The sequence below is a fragment of the Salvia splendens genome, chromosome 9 (genome assembly GCF_004379255.2).
Source record: "Salvia splendens isolate huo1 chromosome 9, SspV2, whole genome shotgun sequence".
Classification (NCBI taxonomy): Eukaryota; Viridiplantae; Streptophyta; class Magnoliopsida; order Lamiales; family Lamiaceae; genus Salvia; species Salvia splendens.
The window spans coordinates 28,040,522-28,057,877 of NC_056040.1; the positions used below are offsets into that span (position 1 = coordinate 28,040,522).

Below are 17,356 nucleotides of genomic sequence, written 5' to 3' on the forward strand. Positions count from 1 at the left end.
ACTCTCTACACAATCAGAAGTGTTGTGGCCCTCAGAGGCTAGTTTTCTCTTCCAGGCATGGCAGTCCTTCTTCAAGTGCCCTGGTTTCTTGCACCAAAAACATGCTCTGGTTTCCTTCTGAGCATCAGAACTTGAGGGTTTAGAGCCCTCAAACTTTTTCTTGAAGTTCTGTTTTTTGAACTTCTTCACATTCAAGGCCTCTGCTGCTTGAACATTGGAGCTTGCAGAGCTTCTGCTGGTAGTCTTCTGGAGTTCCTTAGCCATCAAGGCCGAGTAGACTTCTGCATAGGTGATAGGCTTATCTCTGCCATAGATAATTGCATCACTCAACTGGTCATACGAGCTAGGCAAGGCATTCAATGTAAGAATGGCCTTGTCTTCATCTGAAATTTTAACATCCACAGAGCCCAGATCATCAATGATCTTATTGAACTCCTCCAACTGCTCTATGATAGATTTTTCACCAGAAAAACTATAGGCATAGAGCCTCTTCTTGAGATACAGCCGGTTAGCCAAAGATTTTGCCAGGTAAACTTCATCTAACCTGTTCAAGATCTCCACCGCAGTCTTGGCTTCTTGAACTTCCCTCAAGACCTTATCTCCAAGGCACAGAATCACTGCAGAATGTGCCTTGAGCTGCATCTCCTCCATCTTTGCCTGAGCTTTATCATCAAGCATTGGAGCCTTTCCTTTCTCTTCTGTATTTGCAAGAACTGCGGCCAAGCCTTGTTGAATCAAGACCGCCTTCATCTTCATCTTCCACAGGCTATAATCATTCTTGCCTGTGAACTTTTCTGCATCAAGCCTTGCTGCCATCTCTGAAACCGTTTGATCCTCTGCAAATCAGCTTCAATATCCCCTTCCCACAGACGGCGCCACTTGTTGGGATTCAATACGCACAAGACTTTCACACACTCAGGTGAATCACACACACACTCACAGTTGTATGATAACTCACAATGCAGAAGAACACACACTCACACTTAGAGTATCGAAGATGGTAATCTTGGAGAGAAAACTTGAAAACTCTTTATTGATTTTTTCACTACTAACTACGTACATGGTTTTGAGCTATTTAAAGCTCTACAATCAAGTAGCAACTGCTACTAACTAACTACAAGAAGAATCAAGAAAGCAAGAAGAATAACTGCTACATCTCGGCTAACTAACTGCTGCACCAACGGCTAGTTTCTCTAGGCCGAACTTCCTTCTCGGTTCAAGACCGAACTGTTGCTTCTTCTTTTTCGGCTTCAAGACGAACTCTATTCTTGACTCAAGACCGAACTTTCTTTTCGGCTCACAACCGAGCACTCTCTTCGGCTTACAACCGAGCTCCCTTCTCGGTTCACAAACCGAACTCCTTTCTCGGTACACAAACCGAACTCCTTTGCTTCTCGGCTCAAGACCAACTGTCTTCTCGGCTCAAAGCCGAACTCAAAGCCGAGCTCAAAGCCGAGCTTCCTTCTTCTTCTCTTCTTCTTCCAACTGAAATGAGCACTCCATTATTACAATATACTTTAACTGATGAGAATAGATTACCATAAATTATACAAGTACATTCGATGTTCACAATTTTTTAACTATATTTATCTATGCCTATTCATATATTCAACACTTTATACACCTCTTTGCACATTATTTTTTTCTTAGAAAACCATGTATAGACCTGCGCTGTCTTTAGCTAGTGCTAAAGCAACTAAAGTGAAGCATAGATGCATGACTAATGGTAGATCAAAACAATGGCGGATCCAGAAAATGAAGCCAGTGGGGTCGGATATAGTTAAAAATTTAATAATAAATATAATATTTAAATAATTATTTAAAATTATTATATTTTAATAGTCATATTCTGTGAGGGATAGTTAATTTTCAGAATATCCGTATGTGAAAGTGTAAAACAACAATTTAAAATTCTTAGAACCAAACATTTTAATAGTAATAGTTTTAAAATATTACTCCCCCCGTCCCACAAGAATATGCACTCTTTCTTTTTTAGTCCGTCCCATATGAATATGCACTTTCTAATTTTGATAAGTCCTTTTTTCTTTAATGAGGTGAGATTCATTCTCTACTAACAATCCTTTAATTACTTTTTTTTTTCCACATCTCTCTTACTTTACCAACTTTATATTAAAACCTGTAGTGAACTCAAAATATATATTCTTTGGGAACCTAGGGAATAATAAATAAAATATAAATATAATGAAACTTGAAACGAAAATTATAAAAAAATAGTTATGCTTAATAAATCCACAATGAGCCAACCTATTTAATTAGTTGCCCACTAATGGCCCAACTTATTTGCACAAAATATGCCCAAAGGTCGTCTCCTTCAGCCTTCCAACACAGTTTCTGCAACCCCTTTCCTATACCTCTCATCTCTCCTCTTATTTTTAGAAAAAAAGGCAGAAGGTTTCGGGTGGAGTTGAAGCTGCCGTGGCGGAGACGGAGCTGCGCTGGGTCAAAGGTCGAAAATGAAGTATTCCGGCAGTACTCGGTGGACAGCCGGTGCGGTCGGTCGACCCCACGCGACCCCACCTGGGTCCGCCGCTGGATCAAAATGTAGGGTGATCAGCATCAACTACATCATCAATGGTGGTAGGGCCGATGAAGAGATCGCGCAGACTATAGGGCCCGAGAGTGGCCTGTGGACCGTCCCAAAGCGCTTGACCAAAGTGTTGATGAATCCTTTGAGTTGGATGAAAAGAATCCCACCAGACATAGTCGTTGGCCTCATCACACAGATCGTAAGCCGTCGTCTCCTTCATCCCTCCACAGCTGAATATTCCCCCAAATGGTCCTGATCCGCAGCATGCATTTTCACCTTGTGTGAAACCTATCACAAAGAGTGTATACATTATTTAATTTTAATTTTAATTCAGATAGCTAGCTAGATTGATACAAACCAAATAGGATAACTCAACTCGTGTCACTAAGTGTATACATTAGGCTACATTATTTAATTTTAATTTTAATTTTAATTCAGAAAGCTAGCTAGATTGATACAGACCAAATATGAGAACTCAACTCAAAAGACTAGCCTGTTGTTAGGAAAGAGAATTCATTTAGTTTATATACCCCACACGAGTGGTTCTCACAATCGATGTGGGACATTGAGTCCGTAACATAGATGGTATGTTTGAATTACCGTGGGTGCATGGATCGGTGATACGTTGAAGAAGCCAAGTGTAGAAATCGGAGTTGCTATACTTGAAATCTTTGAGAAGGTATTCAAGATTATTGAGAAGAGTTGTTAAGGCATTGCTATGCGCTAATGCAAGTGAATTAGCTTGCTCAAAACATCCTTCTTGAGCAATTGCTCTCAGAACCGGCATACAACCTAGCGGTGACAGCCCCAAAAACCCGAATTTCCTAGCACCTTTCTTGTATAGTTCCTGCAAATCATGTGATAATTAGTCATAGCCAAACTCGTCCAACTAAAATAATCTCACAACTTAATCCTAGATTATATCTTAGTACTATTTTTATCTAGGAAACAAAACACCACCTTATTTACAGATAGCTATCAAGGGACTTACTTGTATTGAAGATGTCAAATTTCCTAACACCATCCCGACATATAGTTCGGGATGATAGAGTTGTTGTTGGAAGGAAAGATCTTGCGCAATCAAAGGGAAGATCCTACACAATCAAGACTGGAAGAATTAGTAATTGATTGATATCGTTTCATACCTTGTATAGAATTAGGTATAGCAATTAGTGGCTTACCAAATGTGGAGAATATTGAGGCCTATATGAGGCGTGTAAATCTTTGTAGTTCCTTAACTGATAATGAAATCAATTCCCTCAAAACCTATGTTTATCATGGTATCATAGCAGGCTATGAATTAGGGCTCAGAAAAATTTCATCACCGCCCATACCAATCCCGACCAAAAAACAAAGAAACAAGTGAGAAAACCAAATCCTAAATCAATCCCAAATGGCCGACGAAAAACCAACCATAGAATCGTCAAGCAGCAAGATACGAGCAAGCAAGAATGTAACTGCTGCATTCAAACTCAACGGAGGAAATTACCCACTGTGGTCGCGTCTGATGAAAGTCGCAATCGGGAGTAGGGGAGGCTACTCCCACATAACTGGAGCGAGGAGTACGGGGATTGGGAGGAGACCGATCTCATCGTCTTCTCCTGGATCGTGGACAACATCGAAACCAATATCATTGCAGATTTCGCCCATCACCAAACAGCCCAGGCACTCTGGGAGAGTCTAGCCGTCAGTCACATATGAGAGTGAGGTGGACCTTTACCTCGTGTACGACCTGGAGTACAAGGAAAACACGATTAAACAAGGAGATACGGACCTGGAGACATATTACTAGAAGATCCATAGAATGTGGATCAATATCGATCGGTGTCAAAAGCAGCCGATCGACTGTTGTGACAAAGGGTAAGCCAATTCCGAGCGTACTCAAACACCAAACGAGTACTTCGTTTTCTCGTGGGACTGAACGAGAAGTATGAAGGTGTCTGCCGTGACATTCTCAAAGAGGTGTCGCCACCCCCAATAGAAACTGCCTATAGCTGGGTGAAGAAGGAGGCGGCTCGACGCAGGATCGGACAGCCGAGTTCCTTCAACAATAACACCGAAGGCAGCCACGGGGGCACCGATCACACATCTGGTGGAATCGTCCACGGCCTCGCGGCGCAAGGACAAAGGCAACCCCATCGAAGCAGAAATCCACGATCGACAGCCACCGCTCACCGCCCGGGAAGAAAACCGGTGGACAAGTCAAAATTGTGGTGCTCCCATTGCGGAATGCAAAAGCATACGCGGGAGACATGTTTTCAACAGGTAGGATACCCCGATTGGTGGGAGGTGAAGCAAACAGCGAGGGCCAAGATGGCAGTCGGCTTCACCGTCGGAAATGAGACGGGAAAGCCAAATCCCGAAAAATGGGAAGCGCCGAATGGACGAGGGAAACAGAAGGAGGGGGACCAGAAGCCTCTGGCGGAGGCGGAGGCGTCGTGGAGCTGGCAATTTTGCCGAGAGAAAGAATTGGAACGAAGGAAGAGGCGACGCATCAAATGGAGGTAAAGGGTTGGGGATTCACAACCCTAACCCTGGTTTTTGTTATGTTTTTCAAAATACACCCTAGTTTTTTAAAAAATTATACAAAACACCCCATGCTTTGCAAAAAAACCCCTACTTATGATTACTTGCATGACGACCCAAATCTTACGGATTACTGTGAAAAGCCCCCTGATCTCTCTAAAAATATCCAAATTTGCCCTATTGACCTTAAAAATCGATTTGAGCCCCTAGACCGAATTTCTGCTGCATATATTGTGAAACATGGAATTAAGGGGGAGAAAAAAGGATGAATATTTTATTGTGGGGCCACAGACACCATGACCCCAAATAAGGATGATTTTATTAGTTTTAGTAATATTATTAAGACATATATACAGAGTGCTAGTAGGGAATTAATCACTGTAGCCGGGGCGGGCACTATTGAAATATCCCCGACCTTGAGACTTTCAAATTGCCTTTATGTCCCTACCTTGTCCCAGAGATTAATGTCTATAAGTCATGTGACGAATGAGTTAAATTGTATATTACTGATGCATCCTGACTTTTGTATCTTGTAGGATATTCGGAAGAGGAGGATACTTGGGCGTGACACTGAGAGCCAAGGACTCTACTACGTGGACGAGATAGCTCAACAAGGAAGTGTGATGCTGGCTCACGGGTCCACGAAAAGGGAGATTTGGCTTTGGCACCAACGACTGGGACACCCCTCCCCTGGTTATTTTAGTTTACTTTTTCCTAAACTCTCTATTCCGAAAGATTTACTTGTGAGACTTGTGTTTTGGCCTACAAATACTCGTATGAATTTTTCCCTTGTTCACGCTGATGTTTGGGGTCCTGCACCCGTTGTTGGTGGGAATGGTTTTAGATACTTTGTAATGTTTGTAGACGATTGCACTAGGATGACATGAATATACTTTCTAAAGCACAAATCCGAAGTACTTGAAAAATTCATCCTTTTCTTTAAACTTGTTCAAACCCAGTTCCAGACCACTATAAAAACTCTTCGGTCCGACAATGGGGGAGAATTCATTAACCAAAAAATGACTGATTTCTTTACCGAAAAAGGCCTTATCCATCAAACTTCCTGCCCATGTACACCCGAGCAGAATGGGGTAGCCGAGAGAAAAAACCGAACCGTCCTTGAAATCACCCGAGCCTTGATGATTGAGTCCAAAGTCCCTAAATCTTTCTGGCCAGAAGCGATTGCCACCTCGATTTTCCTCATTAATCGACTTCCCACAAAAATCCTGAACAAGAAAACACCTCTTGATACCTTGACCAAGCTCACTAAAATTCCCGAACATTTGAACCTTCAGCCCAGAGTTTTTGGATGTACAATGTATGTCCATATCCCAAAACACGAGAGAACCAAATTATCACCGTGTGCCACCAATTGCGTCTTTTTAGGTTATGGGATTAATCAAAGAGGGTATAGATGCTATGACCCAAGCACACGAAAAGTCCTAACCACAATGAACTGCAATTTTTTGGAAACAGAATTCTTTTACCACGCCAACTTTAGTAGTCAGGGGGAGAGTGAGTCAGAAAACACTGTTGACTACCTAAGTTGGTTTGTGCCTCGGTCAAATCTCTCCAATGAGGACTCAACAGAAAAGGTTAGCACGGCCACCGAGCGCGTCTCTACCACAGAGTCCTCTCAACCACCACCAGATGATCCTCCTCAACCGGTATCCGAGGTAACTTCTGATCCTCCCCAAGAAAATACTCTTCCTAGCTCACTTGATACAGAGACTGCTCTAGATGAGAGCACCGGGAGGTATATACTTCCTCCACGGAGCACTCGGGGAATTCCCCCAAAAAGATACTTCCCGGAGAAGATAGGAAGATGGCGAGGGCCTTTGAGGCTGCCCTCTATGAGGAGGAAGAAATCCCTTATACAGCTGGAGAGGCTTGGCAGAAAAAACATTGGAGGGATGCAATGCTTGTGGAGATGGATGCGCTATTGAAAAATAAAACTTGGGAAGTCAGCAAACTACCCAAAGGAGCAGCAACTGTGGGGTGTAGATGGGTGTTCACTACCAAGAGGAGACAAGATGGGTCTATTGATCGTTACAAACCTTCCCCTGACTACTGGAGGCCGTCATTAGCGAAAGGGTACACCCAAACTTACGGCGTGGATTATGCTGAAACCTTCTCGCCAGTAGCCAAAATCAACACAGTAGGGGTGCTATTTTGTGACGCCCCGGAATTTCTTTCCTTTTGTTATGGATAAATCGAATTCATTAGCTCGCCTAATTCTCGTTTAGAGGGTGTAGAATTTTCGTTGTATTTTCCGACGTTGGGATAAATCAAGTTTTGTATTAAAAACAACAAGTTGCAAGGAAATGCATTCAAGGATAAAAGTATGAGATATGCTTTTATTTAAAAGTATAATTTGGAAATACAAATTTCAATGTGGAGATGCAATTACATGATCAATGAAGATGCTAATAGTATGCTTACATGTATGAAAGGGACAATACAATCTTGGATTTTACTAAAGAAGTATAGGAAACAAAAGCTTCAAGAAGAAGTCTTCTTTCTCTCTTCCCCTCATCTCTCCCCTCTCGATTCTTGCTCCACAAAACACCAAGAAGGGACAACTTGTACCTACAAGTGAAACACCAAAAAAGGTATGAGAAGTAGGCTTCACAAGATTCAAGGTGGGAGACTTCTCCAAAATAGTAAGTATGCAAATTTATGTAATACATCATCAATCTCCCAAAAAAGAAAAAGAACAAGAATGAGCAAGGAGTAGGCTCATCACTAAGGCCTTTTAGAGGCAACAATATGCTCTCTTCCCCATCAACCGAGGCTAAGATAATAGCCAAGAGAGGCAGCCCCAAAGCATACACCAATTTAGCATGATCAACATAATTATAGAGCTCAAAAGGGAGCTGAGCTTGTAGCTAAAGATAGGAACACCAATGCCTCAAATTCTGCCACAAGAAGCCAAGGGATTGGCCTATAAATACAACCATCACCCCCCTTCCTCCACACACTCATTCGGCCCCAAGGTTCTCAGGCGTGGAGTGCGGCTAAGGGAGGAACGGGCGGCACAAGGAAGTGGCAGCAAGGAAGGCAATCACAAACCGAGAAGGTTCACTAAGTGAGGTAATCCCCTCAACACCCATCACCCTCTTGCATCATGTTAGAACAGTAGATAGCCGAGAATAGAAGCTCAATAGGATATCCACCACAACATGAGCAAGCATCACGTTAGGCAAACTTGAGAGTGGCCAAGAACAAGAGCTTAGAATTAGCCAAGCAACAATAGCTAAAACAATTGAACGAGTTCTCTGCCCAAGATCACAGCTTTAGGACAACTTAGTAAATCTCCAACACCACTGAATTGAGCCAATAATTCACAATCAAGTAACAAACTCTCCCAGTAAAGAAAATAACACCAAGTTCGACAGCAGTAATCAATCGAGAACTCCAGATTTACGGAATGAACAAAAGGGGAAGAGGGAAAGGGTGACTTAGCTGGAGCGACTGGCTGCCAATGACAAGCGGCGGCAGACGTCGACGCCGTCGAGCGAAGATCAAGGCGAGAACCGGTACCGATTGACGCAGCGGGCGGCAGCCCTGCTCGTCGAGAAGCCGGAAACCAGGGATGGAAGCGCTGCAGGTCGGCTGGGAGTCGGCCGCGGCAGTGACGAGATGGCTGTCCTCCAAGGGGCGACGCCGGAAGTTAGGCGGTGCCTTCCTCCCCGTCAGTGCAAACGCCGGAAGGAGCGAAAAGGAAGGGCAGCGGCGGGCAAATTTGGTAACACCGCTGTTTCTCTCCAAATTAAGGGTTCTGATTTGGAGGAATTGTGGTGTAATTTGATTGAGGAGAATTAGAAGAGAGAGAGCTGAGAGACGGCTGGCGCCGGTGGAGCTCCGGTGATCTGGTTGAATGGCGATTCTGCCAAGAAAGGAACGAAATGGAGAAGACGCTTCTTTACCTTGCATTTTGGGATCTCAAAAAAAAGGGAATTGAAAAATGAAAATGTGAATGGAGAAGGAATACCGATGGGTAAGTCAAACGAGAAAGATTTTTGGGCTAAGTCCATTTAACTTAATAAGTATAGTGGGCTGCCTTTTTTTTTAAGGGCCATGTATTAGTTAAGATTTGGGCTGAGATTTTTACTCTTGGAGTGCAAATAATTTAAGGAATTAAGCTTGGAGCCTAACTAATTAATTCCCAAATAAATTATTAGATTCCCAATGAAATGGAAAGTGATGAAGTGGGAGACGCGAAAGCCGACCGGCGTCACCCCGCGACGCCATGGGCGGCCTTAAGAAAAATCCTATAAAAGCCGAGACTAAAACGTAGGTGCTATCCTATAGGATGCATGCATTCTTTTATCAGGAAAAATAGTTCAAGTACTAATTAGCGTGCTACGCTATTTATTTTCAAAGGTAAATTATTCAAGGGCAAGTGAGGCCAGACGAGAGTTGTTAATTGTAGATAAGCGTATCAGGTGGTCTTTCTTTTAATATCCAGCACTATAGTGTGGATATAAAGTAAATACTTTTGAAGTTATGGAATATCATCTTTTCTCAAAAATGGGGATGTGATTTATTTTAAAGTTGTTGTCATGCCATAAAATTTTTGTTTTCGAGACCTGTCTGTGAGGGCTATATGCCGAGAGTTTGGCGATGCCAAAAATTTGGTAACGAATTCGGTTCCCAATAGGACCACAAATCCTATTCGGAATGACGTGCGCGAGCGCTGTGAGCCATCCTAGAGAGAGGTTGGCCGGCGAGGGTGCTTGTTGAAGGCTGTGAAAGAGCAGGTTTGTGTCAGGTGTCACGTCAAGCAAAGGATGTATCCTACTAATCAGGATGGAAGTCCCAACTAAGCCTGAACCTGGTATCAATAATTCCTCAACCCACTTCTACTGACTAGTATAGTGGACGTAAGGGTCGAATCCCACAGAGATGAATGCGCTTTGGTAATTGTGGTGATATTATGGAAGGTTTGGTTAGCTACCACGCTTTGGGTTGAGATTCTAACTAGACTGGAAAATAATGTGGTACTCTACTGACTAGGAGGTGTGAGAGATGATTGATAAGTAGCTGTGTACGTGAGAGTAGGGGACATTTTGTTTCAGAAATTATGTGGAAGGTACGGGGTTACTATAAAAGTCGAATTCTAGCCTGGTTACACCCCTGACCGACTCTATCCTAACATAGACTCTAAACTTGACACAAAGAAAACACATAAACAACAACAAACACACATAAAAGATAAAAGAAAACACTTAAACACATTAAACGCATCAATCGGGCTATATTTTCAACTATCCCTCCCCTTGGGATTATGTGCAATCCAGCCTTAAACAGCCTTGAATTTCCACCGCCCCCCTTTTCCTTCCCAGTCAGTACATCTGCTCGTCAAGATCACCCATACTCACAGCCAAACACTGGATTTGCTCAGTCACTCATTCCTCACCGGGGATGTTAGGACTGTTTTCTCTCAATATGCTAAACCATCGATGCTTTGGACTCGGATTCCTCATGCAGCTCCTAAAGGGCTTAAGGCTTGTAATGGGGCTATTGGGTTGTAGTGTTTGGGGTGGATGTTCCTAAGGCTCTAAGGTTCAAAACTACTACTTATTTTGATGTGGGAGAACTGTGTGCATTTGAGCTTTCAGCTGATACTTCTTACGGCTGGACATTTTCTGATATTGGTCTCCAACTGATCAGTAGCGTCTTGTGGCTTCGGCACCCTTATTCCTTCTCAAAAAATTTTTGCGGGCAAGTGTTTCCGACCATTTTATTCCCATTTTTCTCCTTTCTTTTCGTGGCTTCGCCACCCTTATTCCTTCTTATTTTTTTGGCCTGGAATGACTTCCTGGTCATTTTCTCCTTGCCTCTCTATCTCTTCCAGTTGGTTTTCTTCTTGTATGTCCTGCTGGCCAGTTGCCTTCTTCCCTTATGCCTTGCACACACACAGTTCCAGTGGCTAGTGGGTTGTATCTGGGTATATATGGCTAGAAAATGGGTTCTAAGGGTGTTTTTTTTGGGGAGGGGGGGTTTCCTACTGCCTTCAGGTCTTGCTACACGCGGTCACCTTACCCTAGACATCATGTGACAGCCACTCTTTTCTTTTCTGAATTAGTGGAAAGTGGTTCCAATTTAGGCTTTTAACTCACATTTTAAGAGGGCTTTTGTGTTTGGCTCTAAGGATGGGCTTTTCTCTCATACTCGCATCTTCTATATTGACTAGGAGATACTAAAGGGGGTGGTTTCCATTTTCCAGCATGTCCTATCTCCTTCAATTCCCCTCACCGCCAGTTCGAGGCAGTTGAGTTTTAAGCCCAATCAACACGTATAACAGACCTAAAAAACTAGACCTAGGATGAAACTAACACAAACACTAAACAATATATATATGTCATACTGGCCATTGCATCCCCCCTCCAACTTCACAAGTGTCTGCCCTCAGATAAGGCTGTGAAGTGGAAAAAGTAATGGCTAGTATGACTGACACACAGACATACCAAACAAGAAAACACATGCTTCTACTAAAAACTTCTCACACTTAGACTATATAATAGGCTAAGTGGGAGAATTTTAAAACCTAAACAGAACCCAACAAACACAAACACATATATACAAAAACTCCTCACACTTAGGCTACGTAGTAGGCTAAGTGTGAGCTAACATGCACTCAAAAATAAAAACACATAAACAGAAACACATGCACCAAAAATAGCAACCCTTTATTTCTCACACTTAGACTATTGTATATGCTAAGTGTTATGAAATGGGTTTGCTCACATACTACGCAGATTATACTACCTAAAAAAACACATAAAATACGAAATACGAAAAACTAAAACTTAAAAAGGAAAAGAAAAACTAACTTGTCAAGGGGGGGTGGTGGTCACATGTTCCTCCTACTCCTCCGCGGAGCAGGGATTGGTGCAGGTGGTTCAGCCAGATCCTCTTCCTCGTTCCCGGATGGTTCTTCCTCAGATTCCGCTTGTTCCCTGTTACATTCTTCCTCTCGTTCTGCTACCTCTGTCTCCGGCACCCTGAGTTCATCACCCTGGCCTCCATGGCCACTTGGTCCGGCTCCTCGTACTAACTTTCCTTTCGCTATTCCTTCAGAATTCCTTCCATCACATTAGTCAGGAGAGCCAATTCCGCCCTAGCTTGTCGATTCTCTTCCGCCAACTCTTCCACTGCCTTCTCTAACCTCTCTTGTCTCTGCTCTTGATCGTGTGTTCCCTGGCTTGCTGTAGTTCTCCTAGTCGGTATAGGTTCCTCACCCATCGTGTAAAAACGTGGTACTCCTTGTCTCATGTACACAACATTCGTCCGGATGAAAAATGAGGTATCAAACAACCCAGGGGGATAAGCCTTCAGCCTCTGTGATGATGATATTGTTTCGGACGAACACTCCCAAGATATGGCAGAGAGTGAGATTTCTCGCTGGATGGGTGGCAATTAGATGGAATTGGTAAGCGGTCCGAAAACCCAGATGTGACTTCCTTCCGCGCTTGGCGCACCAGAGAAGGTATAACTCCGTCATCGATGTTCTTACAGTGGAGTTCGACTGTCCCAGCAAATTGAAGACCAAATGGAGTTGTACTAGGCGTAGGATTGGGTTAACTCCGCCTACGCCTCCTGGGGCTCGAAGTCTACGTGTCTATGGGGTATTCTCCGTTCCCTGCTCCGCCACTCCGATCCTATCGCCTCCTCCAGACTACACATCCCCAAACGTACTGTCCATTCAATCAGATTCATGCTTATCTTCCCCTCCAAACAACCGAAAGCTAATAGAAACCTTGTCCAAATCTGTGGTGACCCTAAATCTGAATGTAATAAAGAACTCCTTTGCTAGCCTAACACTGATATTCGGGTTCCCATTCTCCAACAACCATTCGAATCTTAACGCACGCAAATAAGAGAGAAACTGCTCGCGGGCACCCAACTCATCTAAAGAAGGAATATGAAGTACCTTTCCTCTCTTCACTTGCTTACTCCCTTCATCCTTGCTATCGAAAACCTTTTGTAGCTCCTTCGAGTCGAATAACTTCATCTCCTCCACCAGATCATCAGTAAGGTCCACTGTCCAGCGCCGGTACCTCAGTCTCTCTACCGGGGGATGTACTAGCTCCCGATGATCGTGCGGAAGCTGTTGCTCACTATACTCCTCATTTTCCAAGGAAATGTCGATGTCCGATTCTGACTCTTCACTGATAGCGTATTCACTATCACTCTGTTCCCTCCGGTGTTCCTGGGATCGTTGAACTGACTCAGTAATGACTATGCCAGTGTTCACTGTACGTGGCTTCTTGTTGCTCGGCTTCTTCTTCATAGGGGCCTTCCCCTTCCGTTTTCTCTCTGCACGGTATCTGTCCTCATCACTATCTCACTCGTCTTCCGGTTCCTTCTTAGCGTGTGTTAAAGGCTGGTCTGGGGCAGAGGGTCGGGTCTCAGTACTGATACGAGTACCTTCAGTTCTCGGCTCGACGTGACCGGCTGGTGCAGATGCGAGGTCCGGCCCCTCAGCCATCTACGTCGTCTCTTCGCCCTGGTCACTCGGCGTTTGGGAGACCGCTTCGGTTGCCACCGCAGTATCCTCCAAATCAGTAGCGGGTAAGGATCCCTCCCCAGGTTTTGTGGGAGTGGTCCCTTCCTCTTCGCTTAAAATCTCCACCGGATCTGCCGCCGTGTTTACCTTTGCTTTACTGGATGCCCACTTCCCTAAGCATCTTTGCGACACCCTCTTCGGCTTCGGCTGTTCTGCCCTAGGGTCACCCTTCAACACCAACTTTCTCTTGACAGCTTTTAGTTTTATCACTCTTCCCCGCCTCCGTCTGGGGAGTTGTTGACTCCGTCCCTTCTTCTCTAGTCTGGCCTCCCACCATTTCGTCTACTGGCCGTTTGGCTAGGCCTTCTGAGTTGTTCTCTCCATCGTCCTTCTCACCCTCTTCTACTGCCCTTGATGCGAGGTCTAGACCCTCAGCCATCGTGGCGGTACCATCTTCCGTCCGATTTACCTCATCCAGAAGAGCCTGAAATTCTTCATCAGTCATTAGGCCCTGCTTTCTGGCCGTCTCATTTAGATCTATCTCTTCTCTCGTTGTTTCTTGAGGAATGGGCTCCGCTATCGGCGTTTTCTCTGGTTCATCGCCTCCCTTCTGGCTCTTTTCCTCATTTCTTCTTCTCGCTTCCCTTTCCCCTGTGTCAGAATCGTAGTAGGCGGAGATGGGGTCAACATCCATTGAGTCGCTTCGTTGGGGAGTTTGGGTGGATTTCGAGGGTTCGGTCGCCGAGGGAGGTTCCCCTTCCGGCGTAATTGTTGATGAAGTCGGAATGGAAGTGGGTGGTTGTACGGTGGGCTGCATGATCGGTTCTGCTGCAGTTTCTTCCGGGGCTTCTCCGGTTGTGCTCGATTTTCCCCCGACTTGGCTGAAACCTGCCAACGCAGTCGCCCAATCTCTATTTGGGTCATGCTGTCTGAGGAACTCCGCCAGTGCGTTCAAAGAAACCATCGCCGAGCCTGAGGAGTCGACTCCGGTGATTGCGGGTTCAACGGCCGCTCTCCCAGTGGCGGATGCGATTCTGGGGTTTCGTCCCTGCAGGTTGAAGTAGGTTTCTCACCGGTAATTTTCTTTGCCCATTTCTTATTTCCCATGGCGTAATTTGGTGAATTTCTAGTGGTAATGCGGGTGTTGGTTTCTGTGGATGACGGCGGAAATTTCTTGGAGAGGGGAATGGAGGTAAAGGTTTGTGAAGTGAAATGGGAGAGACAGTTTGGATATGAGAGTAGAATGGGTAGTTGAGGGTTTGTAACCGACTATAAGCGGTTTCCAGGTTGGCGACGATTCGTGTGGGAGGCGGTTGAGCGCGCTGCTTCCTGATTGGACGTCGCCTGTCCTTTTCTGCACACGAGTCCTTCCAGTCGCTGTCCCCCCTGTAAAGCTGCAACAAACCCCCAAATTCAAACTTCGTTCCTTAATGATTTCCCTCTATATTTTCCTAGATTAGAAACAAAGTGAAATAGACACTTAAATAAAATTGGGAGTTTTACCAAATGGGTATGCTGGTGGTCAGTACGTACTCCCAATTAATATTTGAGGTCCGAAAAAATATTTTTGGGTTTTCATAAAATTAACTTGCTTGCAACGGTTTAAATTAATTAACTAGTTTAAATTAATTAACTACCACATATTTACCATATTTACATCTCCTTTAGGAAAATTGGAATTCTACTGTGCCAGCATATGTAAATCACACTAAAAGGAGCTAGCCCAGTGGAATTCCAATCCCTATCCTACCGGTCAGTATGAAACCTGAGTATGTGGTTGCAGTGGAATCTCATCCACAACAACCACATCACTGTTGTCCCTAAATACTTTTAGCCTATATCCATTAACGATAAAAGGTCCAGAGTTAGGAAGACTCCCTGAGATCTCCACTGCTCCATTAGAATGGAGTGCGGTGATGACATAAGGCCTTGTCCACTTCGACTTGAGCTTTCCAGGCATGAGCTTCAATCTTGACTGGAAGAGTAGTACTTTCTGGCCAACATGGAGATCCTTGGTCCTCAGATTTCTGTCGTGCCACAATTTAGTTCTCTCTTTGTACCACATGGCTGAGTCGAACGACTCCAATCTAAGTTCCTCTAACTCCTGCAACTGCAGCTTCCTTTTCTCTTCACAGGCTGTAGCATCCACATTTACTTGCTGTACTGCCCAATATGCTCGGTGCTCAATTCCAACGGGTAAGTGGCACATCTTTTTGAAAACGATTATGTATGGAGACATTCCTATGGGAGTTTTGTAGGCTGTCCGATATGCCCATAGAGCATCCTCTAACCTCATACTCCAGTCCTTCCTAGAAGGATTGACGGTTTTTTTTCTAGAATCTTCTTTATTTCTCGGTTAGAGATCTCTGCTTGGCCATTTGCTTGCGGGTGGTAGGGACTGGATAATCTGTGGTGCACACCGTACTTCTTCATTAAGGCTTCGATGGTGCGGTTACAGAAGAGGGTGCCTTGATCGGATATTATGGCCCTTGGTACTCCGAACCGACTGAAAATGTTACTTTTGAGGAACTTGGCAACCTCTCTTGCTTCACACGTGCTCGTGGCCTTGGCTTCTACCCACTTGGAGATGTAGTCAACTGCAACTAAGATATACAAGTTCCCATACGACGAGGGAAAAGGCCCCATGAAATCCATCCTCCATATGTCGAACAACTCAAAAACAATGATCGGGACTTGTGGCATTTCATCTCATGCTGATATTCCACCGGTCAGTTGACAACGCTCACAACCTCTACAGAATTCGTAGGCATCTTTGTTGAGGGTTGGCCAATAAAATCCGCTATCCAGAATCTTTCTTGCTGTCTTCTTGGGACCGAAGTGTCCTCCACATGCCAAAGAGTGGCAATGCGTCAATGCGTCTCTCTGCTCCCAGTCAGGAACGTACCTTCTTATCACTTGATCTGCCCCTACCCTCCAGAGATACGGGTCGTCCCAAAAGTAATATTTTGCCTCACTCTTGATCTTCATTCTTCGAGCCCTGGTGATGCTCGGTACTTCTGGAAGCTCTCCTGAAACTAAGTAGTTGGCTAGGTCCGCATACCATGGCTCATGCCCTACTTGTTCCTTTCCTTTCTCTGTCACATCCTGGCCAGTAAGCTTCATCACTTCTTCCCAGTCAATTTTTCTGGCGGCGAAAATCACTTCACACAAGTGTTCCTCAGGGAATCGATCTCGTACTTCCTCGCTGCTCTCATCTTGCACTATTCTGCTCAAATGATCCGCAACTTTGTTTTCGACCCCTTTCTTGTCTTCTACCTCCCAATCGAACTCTTGTAACAGGAGTGCCCATCGGATCAAGCGGGATTTGGATTCTTTCTTGGTAATCAGGTACTTAATGGCCGCATGGTCAGTATAAACGATGACCTTGGATCCTAACAAGTACTGTCGAATCTTCTCAAATGAATACACCACGGCCAGCATCTCCTTCTCAGTGGTATCATAATTCCTTTGAGCTTGATTCATAGTTTTAGACGCATAGAAAATTACATACCTTTTCCCGTCGATCTTCTGACCTAGAACAGCTCCCACCGCGTAATTGCTGGCATCACACATCACTTCGAACGGATGATCCCAGTCAGGAGACCGAATAATTGGTGCAGATACCAGCTTCTCTTTGAGGAGGTTGAAAGCAGTCTTGCACTGTTCATCAAAATTGAATTCCACTTCGTTTTGAAGAAGTCTGGTAAGGGGCTGGGGGATTTTGGCAAAGTCTTTTATAAACCGTTGATAAAATCCTGCATGCACTA

The 17,356-nt window shown here is 44.4% G+C and overlaps 1 pseudogene; it reads right to left on the minus strand.

The window, feature by feature from the left end:
• Nucleotides 1–2,331: 2,331 nt before the first annotated feature.
• Nucleotides 2,332–17,356, minus strand: part of LOC121749377 — a 44,584-nt pseudogene continuing 29,559 nt past the window's right edge.